A 17704-nucleotide genomic window follows, 5' to 3' on the forward strand; every position below is an offset into this window, starting at 1 on the left:
AGGTTTAATTGTTTATATAAAACTGTTTATAATTAATTAAAAACAACAAAAATAATGCAGCACGTTAAATTCTTCAACCTTTCCATGAACCAAGTACAAGGCCATCCAGAGAGGAAGATATTTAACTTGAATATTTAAAAAGTTAGGCATTTTCATACCACTGAGGAAGTAGGAAGCGCTAAAGAGAAAAAGTCCAAAATATTTTGGCTGGAGGATCAAGCAGAATGAAAGGCCTCTAGTCATCAAGTGCTGTGCTTTTCAGGCTTGATGGTGGACAGAGAAGGCAGGTAAACTCCAGGAAATCAAGGTGAGATTAGCCCGAAATCACAGTGCTCTCAATGCCAAGACATGAGCATCATTATAAACACAATTTATAGGACTGTTTGTCACAAAGGTCATCCATGATTATCACTTTTAAGTGATATTTCTTGTAGCAGAAGAGAGTGGAGGAACAACTGGAACAATGTTGTGATAACGTGGACAAAAGAGGATCTGGGATGAACAGGGCACAGGGCGGTCACTGAGTAGGAACATGGCAGTCTGTGTGATGTACTCACAGCTCTACAGAGGACTTCTTCCTCCTTCAGATTAACACGCATATTGTTGTTTTCATGTTTGTCTTGTTTTCTATTTATTGTCTTAATGTAATCAATATCCATTTTCTGGCTAGTCAGGCCAGATGACATTGATTAGCATTATGTCTGATTTAGCTATGACAAAATGTCCTTTATTGGATTAAAAAATATATACTGACATCTTTTTCAAAATAATTTGTTTTAAAGTATATTTATTTCATTAGCCTTTATAAATTTTCTTACCAATATGGACCGAGGGTTTTGGTTGGGATAGCATGATGGATTCACATATAAATGATAACTTCTGCTCCCAACACTAGAAGCAAAGGATAAAAGTGTTAGAGATGTCAGACTTGAAAACAATTCAATAAACTGCAAATATCTAAAATTACAATCTGGGTGCAGTGACATGGCCTAAAAATGTTGAATGGGACACTTGGAAATAGTCAGTCATCTTATTAATATGTGAGGTCTAAGAGCTGAAAGTATTCTTAACCAATGTAGTTCATCACATACAAGGATTGCAGATTTACTGTCTGACTGTGGTCTGAGACTATTACCTCATAGAATACTGTGGTACAGAGGAGACGAGAAGACCAAGATGTCCTTGTGTTGCCATAGAAACTTGGTTATGTTGTCCAGTGATTTAGTGATGCAATTTGTTGTCAGGGCTATGTAACATAATGAGGAAGGAAATATTTTAATCGTTTGATTATAAATTTATTTATCACGCTAAATTCTGAAGAGTTACAAGGCCCCATGATAGCTGAGAGATGGAGGAAAGGTTGCTTTCATGGAAATAGGCTTGTAATTTATGTTGCAAAGCATGTGAGCAAACTAATCTTAAGGAGAAAACCTCAGTGTCAAACTAACTTTACTGAGCCTTGTATGTTCGTGCATGCCCGTAACTCCAGCACTAGGGAGCAAAGTTAGGAAAAATGAAGGCTAGCCTGGGCTACAGAGATAGCAAGACTCTGTTCAAAATCAAACAAACAGCAAAACCCAAACAAACAAAATGAAATCAATTTTATGGGAAAGAATAGTTTTTCTGAATAACATTTAAAAAATCATGAAGTAAAATGGGCAGGCCGAAAAGAAAAAATAATCCAGCATGGATAGCGTTGAGGAGAGAATAAGTTAGACCAGATGTTAGAATAGACTCTTGTGTCTGTCTGTCTCCTCTCAGAAGTACCAGGTGCATGTGAGTATCTGCAAAAAGGCTGAAGGAAAAACTGCTAATGTCACAACACTTAGTAGCATGCAGTGGGAGGAAGGTATAGAAAGGACAGTGTTATGTCACACTCTTTATCCCCACCCAGCCATAGGCAGTGTGGTGCTGTGGTTGTCACCTCTAAAGAAAGGGGCACCTAGGACATTAGCACAGGGTATCCCATACCATCTAGAGTCATAACTCTGGGGAAGGGACTGGTGGTGATGGGAGGGAGGAGATAAGATTTGAAGGGAGAAAAGACAGGGCGACGAGAGATATTTAGTGTCTGGAACTGCCATATTGCAAAGTTAATCTAAAAAGAAAAATAACACTAAATAAAACATTGATACTCATGGAACTAAATAGTGTAAAAGAGAAATGCATATTGTGTGGTTCCTGACTAACTTCATTCTTCTTCTGTAATCGTTTACTATCAAGCAAGCATCTTCGCCTTTATTCTTCTATTATAGTCCTAGTAGTTGCAGAATTCAAGAGTGTGTCTTTTATTCATGATGAATTTAATTTTTTCCTGTAGTGTTGAAATATGAATATTGCCTCATGGATAAAAATCCCTTGCTAGACCTGAGCCTGCTCACAGTCTGGTTCTGCATTACCCGCTTACAGCCTTTAAGAATATATACTTTTGGTTTTCAAGTCACCAAATTTGTGATATTCTATCCTAACAGCCCAAACATATCGGGTAACACTTTTCATTATGATATAAATATTTTGTGATTCTCTAATATTCATATTGTTTAAAAAGTATTTTCTCTAGGCAACTCTATGTAATCTTCATCAGTAAAACTCATTCATTTCTCCTTCCAATTGATTCATTCATTAAATAAAACTATTGTTCTCAAAAACTCTGTATGCTAGGCAGTTTCTACCTGCTGTTCATGAAACTTTGCACACTGTCAGCAAGTAACTGGACACTCTTGAAATTAAAGACCCATGGGAAAGACTTGCAATTAGTAAGAAAAAAAATTAAAAAACAGTGTGAGTCTAACCTGAAAGAAATCAACATCAAAAGCATTGGTGTGTGAATTATGTAGTAACCACACACACAGGCCCAGGAGGACAACATTGGTATGTACATGTTACAATAATAACCACACACAGGTATGTATAAGGACATCGTTCCTTCTCATATGTGAAAATAATCTTTAGCACTAGTTTTCAAGTTTCTGTGAGTGTGTTCAACATTTACATACAACAGTACTAAGAAAATCTGTGCTTAGATAAGTACACGTTTATAGGGTATTGAAAGAACAGTGGCAATGGGGGTTTCAAAATCAGTTTATTTCATTTGTGAATTAAACAGTTCAGAATGCATTTTCTTAATGAATAATGCGACTTTTTTGTTATCTTTATTAACTTGAGTATTTCTTATTTACATCTTGATTGTTATTTCCTTTCCCAGTTTCCGGGCCAACATCCCCCTAACTCCTTCCTCTCCCCTTCAATATTGGTGTTCCCCTCCCCATCCTCCCCCATTACCACCCTCCCCGCAACAATCACGTTCACTGGGGGTTCAGTCTTGGCAGGACCAAGGGCTTCCCCTTCCACTGGTGCTCTTACTAGGCTATTCATTGCTACCTATGAGGTCAGAGTCCAGGGTCAGTCCATGTATAGTCTTTAGGTAGTGGCTTAGTCCCTGGAAGCTCTGGTTGGTTGGCATTGTTGTTTATATGGGGTATCGAGGCCCTTCAAGCTCTTCCAGTCCTTTTTGTGATTCCTTCAACGGGGGTTCTCAGTTCAGTGGTTTGCTGCTGGCATTCGCCAATGTATTTGCTGTATTCTGGCTGTGTCTCTCAAGAGAGATCTACATCCGGCTCCTGTCGTCCTGCACTTCTTTGCTTCATCCATCTTGTCTAATTGGGTGGCTGTATATGTATGGGCCACATGTGGGGCAGGCTCTGAATGGGTGTTCCTTCTGCCTCTGTTTTAAACTTTGCCTCCCTATTCCCTGCCAAGGGTATTCTTGTTCCCCTTTTAAAGAAGGAGTGAAATAATGGGACATTATTAAACATAATCTATATTGTTTTAAAAGACACAAAATAAAGAATACACAATATTACGTGAGTGTCTCGACATCACAGTGATGACCTAAAATGATATTGAAAACCAATTAAACAATCATTAAGTCCTTTATCTTTTTTCTTCTTAAAATTCATAAATATTTTTGCTAAAAATTTCATTTTACACTTCCAGATAACAGCCTATGTTGAAGGACCATGTTATCAGCTGAGGTTTTCTCTTTCAAAGTGACTTTAGCTTATGTCAAGTTGACATAAAAAATAGGCAGCAGACTTGATTCCTTGTCACAATAACAAACAAATAAATTACCATTAACCTACCACCCTTTCTCTTTTGCTTACCCCCGATCTCATATTAATACTAATAAAACAATATAAAATATTCCCAACTTAAAAATTCCCAGTTCTTGAATATACAAATGCTTTAAAAGTTTTGGTCTCTTTAAAACATCCCAAGTTTCTCTAACTATGCAAAGCCTCTCTAAAACTTCAGAGTCCAATAAAAGATATGTTGCATATTTTCTTATTTCAATAGGGGTGGAATCAGGGCATAGTTAAAATCAAAGCCAAGCCAACCTTAACTGCATAAAAACTTCAGTGCTCGATGTCTGGGTCCCACTCACAGTCCTCTGAGTTCCAAAGGACTTCAGCCAGTTCTCTAAGCTGCCCTCTGCAGCACGCACATTTTGTCCCTAGGCTACTGTAATTGGTAGGCATCCCATGGTATTGGCATCTCCAAGATACTGGGGTCTGCCCTGCTACTGGGCTACACCTTCCCCAACTGCCTCTTCTGGGATCTCTTCAGGGTCTCGGAACCTGTCACATGGTACCAAACCTCACCTTCTCTCCTTGACGCCCTCAGTCCTGGGGCTTCAACTTTAACTGAGGCTGTCCAGGCACTAGTGGCCTCTCTGGTCCTCTCATCATGCAGCCTCTCCATTCTGATCCTCAAAATATCTGGATGGCTGCCTTGAAAGTGAAAACTAAACATTGTCATAACAATGTTAACAACCTTTATGGCTTGCTATAAATTCCCATTCTTGAGAACGTTTTTCCCCAAAGAAAATATAATTATGGCAGCTAAAATTTTATATTGACAAGATGCTATTACAGCAGGTGACAGTTTCTTGTTTTTGTTTGGTTTTGCATATAATTAAGACTATAGGGTACCTATAGAGGCATTACAGGTATGGCTGCTCTGTCACATGTGCATCAGTAGGTGGCGAAGAGGAGAGAGGCTACATCTAAACTCAATGTTCTGACCTATAAACATTTGAATAATTAGTGTCCCAGCGTTCCCTGAAGATTGCAAGCGCCAAGGGGCCTGGATAGCAAGCCTGAGACCACAACCATTGGGACATTGCATGGGCCTGCGGGGGATGGAGCGGCAGACCGTGATGAGATGATCCCTTCCCAGGTGCACCAGCAGGGCATAGCACTCCTAAGACCACTGCGGAGATGACCCCAGATACTCAGAGACCCCAGAGCCTAAGGAAAGCAAGTAAATGAGGAGAAATGGAAGAGAAAGAGAAACAGAAGGATGTGGGCACAAGGAAGAGAGGCAGAACCAGAGACTGGAGGATACTGAGATTACGGAGGGTCTGGCCAGTGCTGCCACTGGGGGCCACGTCTGGGTCATGGAGATCCTACAGTTATGGATCTGTAGGACCAGCTCCTCCATTCACTACAGCAGTTCATAGATAGGGTAGATGTTGGGGTGGACCAATTCAAAGTCCTCAATCTGGGCACGAGTGCTATCTGAGCTGGTCAGTTCCCTGGCTCTCCTGCTCTCTGATCCTCAGGTGTCTCACAAGCAACCCCCGAAACCAGCACCATCTCTACCCTGCTGCCTAGCTGAGCTGCAGGGCCTGCTCTTCCAAGTGTTGCAGCCAGTGAGGGACATGGTCAGTTCTCCCATTCATGACCCCAGGGTCAGCTCTCCTGCCAACATCATAGATGATGAGGGACGAGGGAAGGAGACATGGTATAACTCTCATCTGCACCATCACCCAGCAGACAAGAGACAGGGCTGGCTCTCCCATGCTCGCACCCTCAGGACTGGTTCACAGTTAACCCCTGCGTCTAGAGCCAGCTTTACTGTGCTACCTAGGCCAGTCGCAGGGACTGCTCTCCTAAGTGCTGCAGCAAGTGAGGGACAGGGTCAGCTCTACTACTCTGATGATCCTGGGGCCTGCTCTCCTGCTGCCTGCCATATGTGACAAGGGGGTGGCGTGGGGTGTCACCTCTCCCTGGTGATGATCCAGCATTGATAAAGTAGCAGAAGCCAGAGGCCTCATACCAGACCAATAAATCATTGTAAGCAAATGAACATCCGGGAGCAAAGAAGTGTGAACAAGACTGTGGGACACGCTGTGACGCACTACAGTTTCCACAGGGAGAAACTTGTTTTCTACAACTCCTGTTGGTGGGGAAGCTGCAGGAGTGGGGAGTAAGTACAGTAGTAGGGGGAGATGAGTGGAATTGGGGTGCAGGGGAGATGAGTGGAATTGGGGTGCATGATGTGAAATTCAAAAAAAAAGTTAAATGATTACAAGTAGGGGCATATACACTACAAGGCCAAAGGTGCACAGTACCAATCGTGTTGATGTATAAAGCACCATGTAGCTTGAGAACAATCAGTTTTAGCTGACTTATTTTATGTATGTCCTACTTGGGTTGTTCTTAGTTTGACAAACGCTAGAGTAATTTGAGAAGAGGGAACGTTAATTGAGAAAATTCCCAACCAAATTGTCTTAAAAGCAGTCCTGTGTGGCATTTCTCAGTGGATGGTTGACATGGGAGGGCCCAGCCCACTGTGGATGATGCTACCCCTAGACTGGTGGTCATTTCTGATGTAAGAAAGCAGGGTGAGCAAGCCACAGGGAGTGAGCCAGTAAGCAGCCTCCTCCATGGCGTCTGCTACAGGTCCTGACTCCAAGTGCCTGTTTCCAACTCCCTTCAATGATGATAGGCTGCAAGCTAAAGTAAACCCATTCCTCCTCAAGTAGCTTTTGATCACAATGTTTTATCATAGCAGGAGAAACTCTATTGAAGACTCCATGATTCCGTATTTATAGATTTTTAATCATCTAGAAAACAGAATGAACCAAGTCTAGAACCAAGTGTGAAACAAGAATATAGATTTCATTCAGCAAATGAGAACCATGTGAAACAGTTGGAACAGTGTGATGTAGCAGTCACTGATGTCTACCCAAGGCCAGGTCAGAGTCAGTTGAAATGAGTGCTGTTGCCAACTTCTTGCTTGGGTTAACCTTTTTACTTGTCAGTTCCGCTATGGGTAAATTTAAGACACTACTGTGTCACCATATATGACTTGAAGACACAATTAAAAGAGTGCATGATCTACTTCATAAATGCTTATTAATTTTGTTAATGTTCAAAAAGTCTACCTAAGCTTCAGCTAGAGTAAAGGAATCTTGTCTGGGGTGTCGATCTTGAGGTTGAAGATGCATGTGACAAACCACGCTTTTTATGATTTGCAAAGATTGGATAATGGAAATACTCTCTCAGAAATGCACTCACATTGCATTTAGAGATTGGATTGTGGTTTTGGAAGATAGCATCATGAACTTACAGTACTCTTTAATTGTTTCATTATATTTTGATTGACAAAGGGTTCCACTTAGTGATTGCCAGACTAAGTAGAATTTGCTGAAATGTAAAACATGTGACCCTTTGCCTAATGTGAAATAAACAATTTGGACCCAGTGAAATAAACATGATAGTATGCAGTTCACTTAGGTCATTATAAATCATTTTCATTCTACCTCCCAGAGGAATCCAATAAAAGGAATTAAATATATGATACAATGTCTAATCCAAAAATTGTACTTTTGTTAATATATGCAGTATATCCTGGTCTAGCCTCATGATGTGGTCTTAATTTATCTGTAATCCATAAAGTTCTGTGACTTAAAATTATAAAGTATAAAATTACTTTAGTGTTGCTTATAGATTTTATTTTTAGTGTGTAATGCCTGAGGTCCTTTAGTTCTTGGTTATACTGAATTTAATTGAAGTAGAATCAAGCTGAAGACAGTTTCCACGGACTCTGTCAGTGAAGTGGTCCTCTGAGGGCTGCAGAATGAAATCTCCCTGTGAGTTAAGGATCTGTAACTTTTCTCTTTTTCTTCCTGATATAAACAGCTGTTCTAGAGTATGAAGCTAATTGCAGTCTCTTATTTTGGCTCTTTTATTATTAACTGAAATTATTAATGAAGAAAATAGTTAAAAACTTAAATTGTGTGAAAATGTGCCATTTTATAAAACTCCATTGTGAATTCCTCAAAACAAAGGTGCCTGCAGCCTGGCCTCCACTGTCTGGCCTCCGCAGTGGTCATGATCTAGCGATGGCACAGCTCCTGCTAGAACTGCTCGCACGTTACTATGAACTCTGAAATGCTCCAGTCTCCTCATTTTCTCTAACTTATTCTTGTACACGAAATTAATGAGTGAAACAAATACACAGTCAACAGATTATCTTCTTGTTTTCTAACGTTTAGTTATCTTCCTATGTTTGTCTCCATTTTTTCTGGATAATGCAACTGGCTTGATAGAAACGAGTGTGGGTAACACATGTTAGTGTTGAATATAATGGCAAGTACTCATCTGCTACATATAGAATTGTAAAAGTCTTGATCTCTTACTGCATTTCATTGCTTTAGGACACCATACCACTTATGGCCCATTGATAATTTTGAAATTACACATTTGATAGTAATAAAAATGACATATTGCCTAGAAGGATTGTCACATATACTCACTAGTAGCTAAACCAGGAGAAGTAAATCTTATCAGCACTCTTCGTTCAATTAACTACAAATCCCATACTATTCTCAAAATGGCAAGTCTTTCGAGGACGGTAGTCATATAGCCATGATACTAACATTTCTCAAAAGATTCAAGTAATAAAGGCATAATAGCAAATGCCTCTAATTTCAGCTATGTAGGAGTCTGAGAGAGTAAGACCAGAAGTTGAAAGGCAAGTAGGTGATTTAGCAGAACTCTGTTTCAAAATAAGAATAAAAAGAGCTGAGAATGTAGTGCAGTGGTAGAGTGTATGCATATGCATCCTGAAAAGTCTTGCCGTTGGTCAGTTCTTACTGTAGATACATGATGGATGGATGGATGGATAGATAGATAGATAGATAGATAGATAGATAGATAGACAGACAGACAGACAGACAGACAAGACAGACAGACAGGTAGTGTGGTGTTTGAATAGATATGGTCCCCGCAGACTCACGTATTTGGATGCTTGATTATCGGGAGCAGCACTATAGGTGGGCATGGCTTTGTCGGGGTGACTATGGCTTTGTTGGGGGAAGTATTCCACTGGAGGGGCAGCTTTGATATCTCCTGTGTTTAGGCTTTGCCCAGTGTAGTACACAGTCTCATTCTGCTGCCTTCTGATCAAAATGTAGAACTTTTGGTTCCTTCTCCAGCATCATGCCTACCTGGGTGCTGCCATGCTCCCCATATGATAAGTGCCTAACCCTCTGAAACCGTGAGCCAACCCCAAGGAAATGCTTTCTTTACGTGAATTGCCATGGTCATGGTGTCTTCACAAGAATAAAACCCTAACTCAGACAGACAGACAGGAAGAAATCGGGCTCACATTCTGAAATTTCGTTCCTTCAGAGGTACAGATAGGAATGAGGGAAGAAGAAAAGTAGCCTTTGCTGACAGAGCTGATCAGCTGCCTTATCCTTCACATGTCCTTGACCTTAATATGGAATTTAATCTCTTGTTAGATGCCATAGCTGGGCTAGCCCCAAAATTTCCTGTCTGGCATTAAAATTCTTTCTGTAAGTGAATGAAGCATTTCATACATAATGACTTGGAAACTTTTTGATTGACCTAAGACTTACTTGTCAAAGGAAAGCAAGAGAAGAGGTTACAAATGGAAAATTTGAAGGGAAAAATCTGTTCCCAAGATTTAGCAGTAAGCTTCATATTTGTTCGTAAATAGTCAAATGTTACTCACTAGTGGCTGCAGAGGTATCAGGGTTTGACCAAACTCACTCAGAACAGTCTCGTTTTTATTGTAACTCAGGCTGAAGTAAGTTAAGAGAGATGCATGAAATGGTTCAGTAGAAAAGATTGCTCAACATCAGTAGATCCTGGCGTACTGTGCTTCTGATTACGTAACACCATCTACGGAATGTGCTAAAGCAACAGGCAGGCAGGCATGGCTGCCGTACCCTGTCAGCCTGCTCTTCAGTGCAGAAACTATCAGTTAATCCAGAGCCATGCCTATTCATTTTCATAGGAAAGTTAAAATATCTTCATACGTTATTTATTTATAGAGAAAGTATTCCTACTGTCTAGCAGGCACAGATAATTAAGCACAGGCATATATTGCAAAAGTAGAAAATTTAATAGTCTCCTAACGATAATGAAGAGTGTGGTCATCCACAGATAGTACAGTTGGCTATGTCATAAATTACTTGTTTGTTCTGTAAAGATCAGGTACCTGAGACCTGCTGTATTCATTAAAAAGTAAAATGCTGAAAGGTCTCCGAAACAGATCATACCCTCTCAATTGCTCCTCAAAGAAATAAGGGAGGAAATGCCATTGTCAGCAAGATGTGTGGGTGTAATTGAATGTACAGTCAAAAGGAGAGGTGATGGACATGTGTTTCGCCTCCCCTGAAAATGCCCTTGCTTGGGAAAGAAATGGCTGTCAGTGACTGTGCCTTCCCTTGACAAATCATAATGTGCTCTACAATGGCAGCTTTGTCTCTGGTCTGTGGACCTAGGACATTCCCCACTGATGGGACCTTCTCCTATCCAGGTAACAAGAAAGTGGTCAGTCATGCAATCAGAAGATCAAGTTTAAAGTCAAAATTAAAGAAGGACTCCCACTATAACATTTCGTGTCATGTAAAGCTCTCACCAGCCAGGCCGGCTCGAATGTCATACATATGCAAATGAGACCCCAAGGTTGATGTGAAAGGTATATGCTGGTAAGGTAGCTCATTCCACAGAACAGAGAAGGACAGAAATGCCAGAACAAGACTAATAGTGACGTAATAATGGATGCCAGGTAACCTCTACATGTCCTCTAAAAACGAGTTCCAGAAGTTCAACTAAAGGTCACAGTGTCTTACTCTGTCGGACCTCCCTGGAAAAGCCACTTTTAAAGTGTATAATAAGCCCCCTTTATTTCTTTTTGAATTACAAGGTTGACTGTGTCTAATTTAAAAAAAAACATTGTTTATAACAATGATTTAAAAAACAATTAATGTATACTGAGTAAATGTGAGGAAATTTTGGTATGCTTATAATTCAGGGGCTGGGCCTCAGCAAATCTCTTTTGTACTGACAGATTAGGGCGCCAAAGGAAAAGAGGCATGTTATCAAATCCGTGCAGCAAACTGTGATCAAGGCTAGTGGATCAGAAACAACCTCCATCAGTCTCTTGTCACTGGCTTCTGGTCTGGGCCAGCCTGATTCTCACACAAACACACACACACACACACACACACACACACACACACACACACACACACACGCACATACACACAGAGAGAGCCTTCCAAGAACTTTTTAATTCACTTTAAGTGTTCTGTTGAAAGGAGTTAATTTAGAACAGCGTTCCAACGAAGGAAATCCCTGAGACATTCAATGATTATAATTCAGGCATTTCAATGCTATAAACTTTGAGTCCAATTTAGCCATTTCAGGTTTTGTCATAGATCCCTCTATAAAGACAGAAGGTTGATTTGAAATTTGCAAGCAAATGAAGTAATCTCATTTCAGAGAGATGAGAAGAGACTTTGTGAATCAGAAACAGTGGGACTAACCAGTTGGAATGTTTAAAACACTTGCTTAGACTGGAGGGCATGAAGACAGCATTATAGTTCACAATGTCCCTGGCAGATGAAATCTATAGCTTCTGGATTACCAAAATGAGCCCATTTCCAGATGGAAAAGTTTATTCTTCTCCCATAGTTTCTATTGCATTTGAGGTCCAGTGAGGAAATCACTATGAACGCATGACTTTGTGCGTGTAAAGATGGATTTAGGTGGTGGGAGCTTTGTATTCCAAGTGAAATGGCTTTTTGGAGGTAGATTCTCATGAGTTGTTAGAAATAGGTGTCAAGACCTGTAGAGGGCTAATGGTAGGTCCTGTGGGCCCCAGACAGTTCTTCTGCATGTGAGGTGACTTAAAAAAGACGATTTGGGTTTTGGTTTATGGTTCCCAACGTGGTCCCTCACTAAGGAAACTTTACAAAACCGTTTCCTAGCCTCTTATATCAACAGGGGAAAACAGATAAAGCATGATTCCACCTATATGAGGTAGCCTTGTGATGAGTGAGGAAAAGGAAGGGGGAGTTACGGTTAGTGCACAGAGTTCCAGTACAGGATGATGAGAGCATTGTGGAGATGGCCGAAATACGGTGATGGCGGCCAACAGCATGGAACGTCCTTAACGCCATGTGACTTGACACCGAAGCATGCTAAGCTTACATCGTGACTCTTTTATCACACTAAGAACCAAGACAGAATAACACACAAACAAAAAAGATAGAAAGAAGAAAAACCAGTGGACCAGACGTGAGATCCTTCTGGTCAAGTGTGTTGTGTAACTACCTTATAGCCATGTCCATTAAGCCTGCTTGGTTTGTAGGGAGCTGTGGGGGTGATAAGTCCACAGCGGTGTAGGGAATTCCGTGGGTGTGTCAGGACTGGCAGGAAATGCAAACTGGAGCAGAAGCCTGAGAGGCTGTTCCCACGATGGCTTGGCTTCCCTAGCTGGATGTTTCCCCTTCTCCCTTCAGTGCTCACCTGTGTCCAGGTGCACCTCTCTCGGGACCTGACACCAGTCAGTCTATACGAACACGACCGTTCCCAACAGAGTCCCTTTGTTTTCTTGTCTGAATAACAGCTCCAGGTCCTCCTCACGTATGTTCTTCAGTGTGTGCTGAGGAATTCACACCATCATGTCTCAGGGTTAGTCCTGGGAATTTCATAATTCCTGGAAATGGAACCCAGCGGTGACATTAGATATCACCTGTAGTACTCACTGGAATTCCTTGACTCTAGTCTATTTTTGTTCTGTGTGTATTTTATGGTTATTTCTCCCTCTTGTGTGTACACTGCTCATGTTCTGTCTCAGAGGGTTACTCGAGATTAATTAGTGTCCCCTGTGGATAGGAAATGACAACATCTGCAGTTTATCATGGGAAAACATATCAATTTACTTTGCTCAATCAAATCCAGATGAAAATATTGCATATTTTAGTGCAAGTGTTAAAGGAATAAATTAAGAAAATTCCATGTCCCTGAATTGGTCTAGATAATAATACCACTCTCGGTATAGATTTTAATATATTATATTACATGAGTTAAAGTAATTTTATTATTTGAATTTGTTATCTTGCACATCCAACAATCAGAAAGTGGTTGAGCAATTATATTAGGATTTGGAAAACTATGAGTTATCTAACTATATCTATTACATTCTAGAAATTAATCATATGACTGTCCAGTGAGGACTGCTGGTGATACACTAATGTGCCCACTATCGGTCTTAGTTTTATACAACCAAACAAAACCTGTGTGTTGTGAATGGTCTGTTACTACAATTTAATATAATTTAGAAATGTCTATGATGAGTCAAGTGCACTTGTTGGTGGGCCTGAGTGAAATTACTATGGAAGAGTTATTATCTTTATTTTTATAGTTATTTCCACTGCCCCATTGGTGATAATGAATACACATAGTTACTTCATATTAAAAACTAAAAAATAAATGAGTTTAGACTCGAGACTCAATTAGTGATTCTTCCCAATAAAAAGGATAATCTTTTATCTGACTATGCATTCTCTTCACTGTTCCCAGGGGCTCTTTTTCCTCTGCCTGATTCCTCACATAATTTCAGATGTGTTGGTAACAGCAGTAGGGGAAGCAGGCACTTGTCATAAGCATTTTATGAAGATAGGTCAGATGGGAAGAACGCTGAAGGCATTCCAGTTCTTGTTCCTTGAGTGTATTTGAAATGGTATTTGAAAATTTTAAAGCTCCAAACAGCTGCTTTCTCTGTAATGGTTCATTGTGTGACTCGGGGCTCATTGCCCAGCTTCACAAGGCAATAGTTTCAGGCTTCAATATGAAATGAATTAATTTTTAAACGTAATTCATTCGATGAAAAAAAGGAAGAAAGAATGTTAAATGCAGATTATTTCTCTCTTCAGTAGCAATCGTGAGTTTGCTTTGCTCTCTCCCCTCAGTTGTAATGCTCGCCATGCTTCAGAAACGCTGCCTCTCCTTCCATGGTTTCAGAGAGATCTGATTAATAAGATCCTTTTTTTTTTTTCCTGTATCGATTCACGGTAAGCCTTGGTAAAGCAAAATTCCTGATCTTTCTTTTCCACCACTCCCTTCCGACATCTGCCACCTCAGTGAATGTTATAATCACTCCCCCAGATGTGCAAGGCTAATTCTGTTTCCAGCAGTGCACTCTCACCCCCATGGTTTGTGCTGTCTTCTATTGGGCCTTTGTTTGTTTGTTTGTTTGTTTGTTTGTTTGTTTGTTTTTTACCTCCAGTCCCTTCTCCCAGTCTGTTCTTTGGAAAGTCATAAAATCAACCCCATCACTACTTTAAATTTTATCTTCATTTCTCATTTGTCTTAGCATAATCCCTCCAGGAGCACCCTAAGCTGGGCAGCCTCTCCCCTATGCCTGGGCTTTGGTACACACAATCTCCAATTTGGGATTGGCTTATCCCTACTTTCTTGTTTCATCACTATATCAGTTGCTAAACCTTAAGATCTTAGTTCCAGTATTTTTTCGGGAAAACCTTTTCAGACTAGACAAATTTGCTTTTAGTTCTTATTGTACCAATTACCTCTCCTTAGTTATTGCAATAAATAAAAATAAACATTTGTTCTTTGTAGTGTCAATACTGGAATTTTGGTTCCTCCAAACCCACAGGAATATAATCAATATGTCTTTGTTTTAATCCTGGGTGTGGGGATGGGCGGCTCTGCACTGCCTGCAGTAGTGATTATGCTTCACCCTGTGCTCTAGCAGAGGAGCGGTTTTGCCAGCTGCACACAGTTTTTGAGACTGTGTGACATTTGGAATTCTGGGAACTTTTCAGAATGTATGTAAATGCTAAAGCCCAGCGAGGTGGAGTTGTTGGCTGTTGGCTGTTGGCTGTTTATGGAGTTTGGTTGTGGTTTGTTAGTAGTCGTGCTCAAAGAAAAAACAAAGGGAAAGAAGTTAGATTCAGAGATCTTTCTCTCTCCTGCCCTCTCTCCTCTCTGGTAATGGGTAGGGGTGAAACCTGGGGTTGCAGGTGGGGATAAAGAATGGGAAAAAGAAGAGCCTACAAGGTAAGAAAGAGCAGCTACAATTTTTATGAGTTGTTTTTTCTCTGTTGTAGAGCAGAAATACAAATAGTTCATCCTTATATTTGTAGTGATTGTAGCCAAGAATACTCTAAGGGTTTGATACATATAAATAGATGAAGAGATCGATGCTCATGGAGATCCTAAAGTTTATTAATATTCTTTTGATAATTTGTCATTTGATTACATTCACCTTATCAAATTGAGAGAAGTGGTCATTCAGATACTTAGATTAATAATTAAAGTAATAATGTAAGGATGAGTGTTGACCTTCTTTAAGATGAAGCATTTGACATTGACCCCTCATGCCTGTCAGTTCTCTAGTCTTTAATTATGTATATTTCTATCTATGTTGTCATAGACAATTTTATATACATCTTCATAATCATGTCTGTGTGCTGATGTATAAATGCTTTGTTTTGATAATTTGTTATTTTAAGAATATGTTTCTGAGTCTCACTGTAGGAAAGTGACATAAAATTCAAAACTGAACCCAAAATCAAGTCTCTTATTTCCTGAGAGGCAGACTGCATGTGTTGTAAAAGACATCATTATCAGACACATGTGGAGCCTTCTGAAATTATCCATTTATTGACAGTAATTTGTCTTGGTCTTTTGCTGCATTAATAGAATGCCATGAATGGGTAAGCTAAACAATTTTTATTTGGCACAGTTCTCAAAGACGTGAATCTGACATCAGTGTGCCAGTGTGGGTGGCTCTTAGAGAGAATGTCTCAAATGACTGACTTCCATTGTGTCGCCAAAGAACGGGGGATTCCTTGTAAGGATATTAATCCTATCCTGGGGCCAAACCCTGTGTCTTTAGCTAATTATCTCTCAAAGACCCTAGTACCAAGTATCAGCTTAGCCTTTCAATATATAAATTTTTAGGGAAGCAAACATTTCATCTATAGCATGTACAGAAAGCACACACACACACACACACAAATACATTCATTTTTGAGAATTAATAATGCTTTTCATATGACATAAAATATTCCATGTTTCTCCCTATGCACCAAGTTAATCATTTTTATGGTTTCATTATATGGCTGTATGATCATTTGTACCTACTGGTGGTGACATGAAATTGGTTGTAAATATGTCCCTTTATACTATGAGTACATAACCATTGTATACATTTCTACAGAAGAAATTGAACAAAGAAATTTTCATCTTTTAAATATTGTAAGAGATTGTGAAACTGTTTTCATGGAAGTCGAGAGTAAGAGCCCTGAAAGGGGTCACTAATTTCTATGGTAACATGTGGTACTCCAGGTTGGGGCCCCTAGAATTTCTGGTAACAATTTGGAGAAGATGTGAATTTAGGATTTTAATTTGGCTGTCATATGACTTGGAGGCTAAAGAATCAACAGAAACCCTAGCAGCTAGCGGGGAAGTTGCTGCATCCCACCTTAGTTGTGAGGTCGGGAAGAGGTGCTTGGTTCTGTCACGTGCGTTCTTTCTTACGTGTTGTACTTTCCATGGTCTCTGTGACTCAGGGTCAAGGGCCCCTTGTGCAATTTCTCATAAACAGGAACAGGTGAAGCTAGGACAGATGGTTAGTGCAAATGTGTGCACAAAAGCTTTCCTCAGAACCTGTGTGTGCTCACGGTGGCTGGAGTGCTAGTGATTTCTCCGTTAAGTGGCCAGAATTAGCTGGACCTTGACACGCATGCTTCTTTAAACGTTTAGCTTTCAAGACACAGCTTTTGAACACACTATTTACTGCGAAGGCAGCACCCTGCCTAAACGTGGTGGCGTCTTTGAACCCCAAGTTAATGAAAATGGAGGAGTTTAACTGCCAAACCACAACAGTGCCTCCAGTGTCTGTCATCTTGCTTTGAGCTGGTGCAAAGGCATGTGTTTTGCATCTGTATTAGAGAGGTTAGCCTTGACCTTCCCTCATCCCATGCAATATTTGTTAAATAAAAGGAAAAGAGAGAGGCAGGCATGCTTCACCCAGATGTGCTATTTAGTCAGCTTGGACATTCTTATCCTTGCTTTTCTTGTCACCAGGACTGGCCTCCTGCATCCAATTAAAATCGATGATTGCTGGTGACTTATTATCCAGATTCCTAGTCAGTTAATTACCATGGACCTACTGTGCAGAACAAGACCGGTACATTACATTCTATGGAAGCTTTGCTCTCTGTTTCATGTTCACAAAATCCCATTTAATAGCTGCTCCTCCACAAGCCACGGGCATTTGTAAATATTTTTAAAGGGTAAGAAAATCCCCAAATCTCTTTTCAACTTTTATGAGAAGACAAGGTCATGTGTCAAAACCTGATCATATTTACTTTTGCAAACCAACACACATTTGTTCTTCTTGGTAGAAACCACTGTCTCCTCTCAGTCCAGCTTCGGTCTGTAGGAAGTCTCCGTGGGACTTTGTTCTTTCTACCTCCCGCTTTCCTTTTCTCAAAACTTCTCCTTGTCCTCTTGTCCCTTGTCCCCTTTTCTCACTTTTCTTCTTTCTTTAAAACATAAATTATATC

At 40.2% G+C, this 17704-nt stretch overlaps 1 non-coding gene across 1 annotated transcript; it reads left to right on the top strand.

Annotated features, from left to right (window-relative positions):
- The first annotated feature begins 4986 nt into the window (after nucleotides 1–4986).
- Nucleotides 4987–5118, top strand: LOC116912993. Its single transcript, XR_004389556.1, has one exon. It is a non-coding gene; the product is annotated as a small nucleolar RNA SNORA17 (small nucleolar RNA).
- Nucleotides 5119–17704: the final 12586 nt, after the last annotated feature.

This window comes from Rattus rattus, chromosome 11, assembly GCF_011064425.1.
Source record: "Rattus rattus isolate New Zealand chromosome 11, Rrattus_CSIRO_v1, whole genome shotgun sequence".
Taxonomy (NCBI): Eukaryota; Metazoa; Chordata; class Mammalia; order Rodentia; family Muridae; genus Rattus; species Rattus rattus.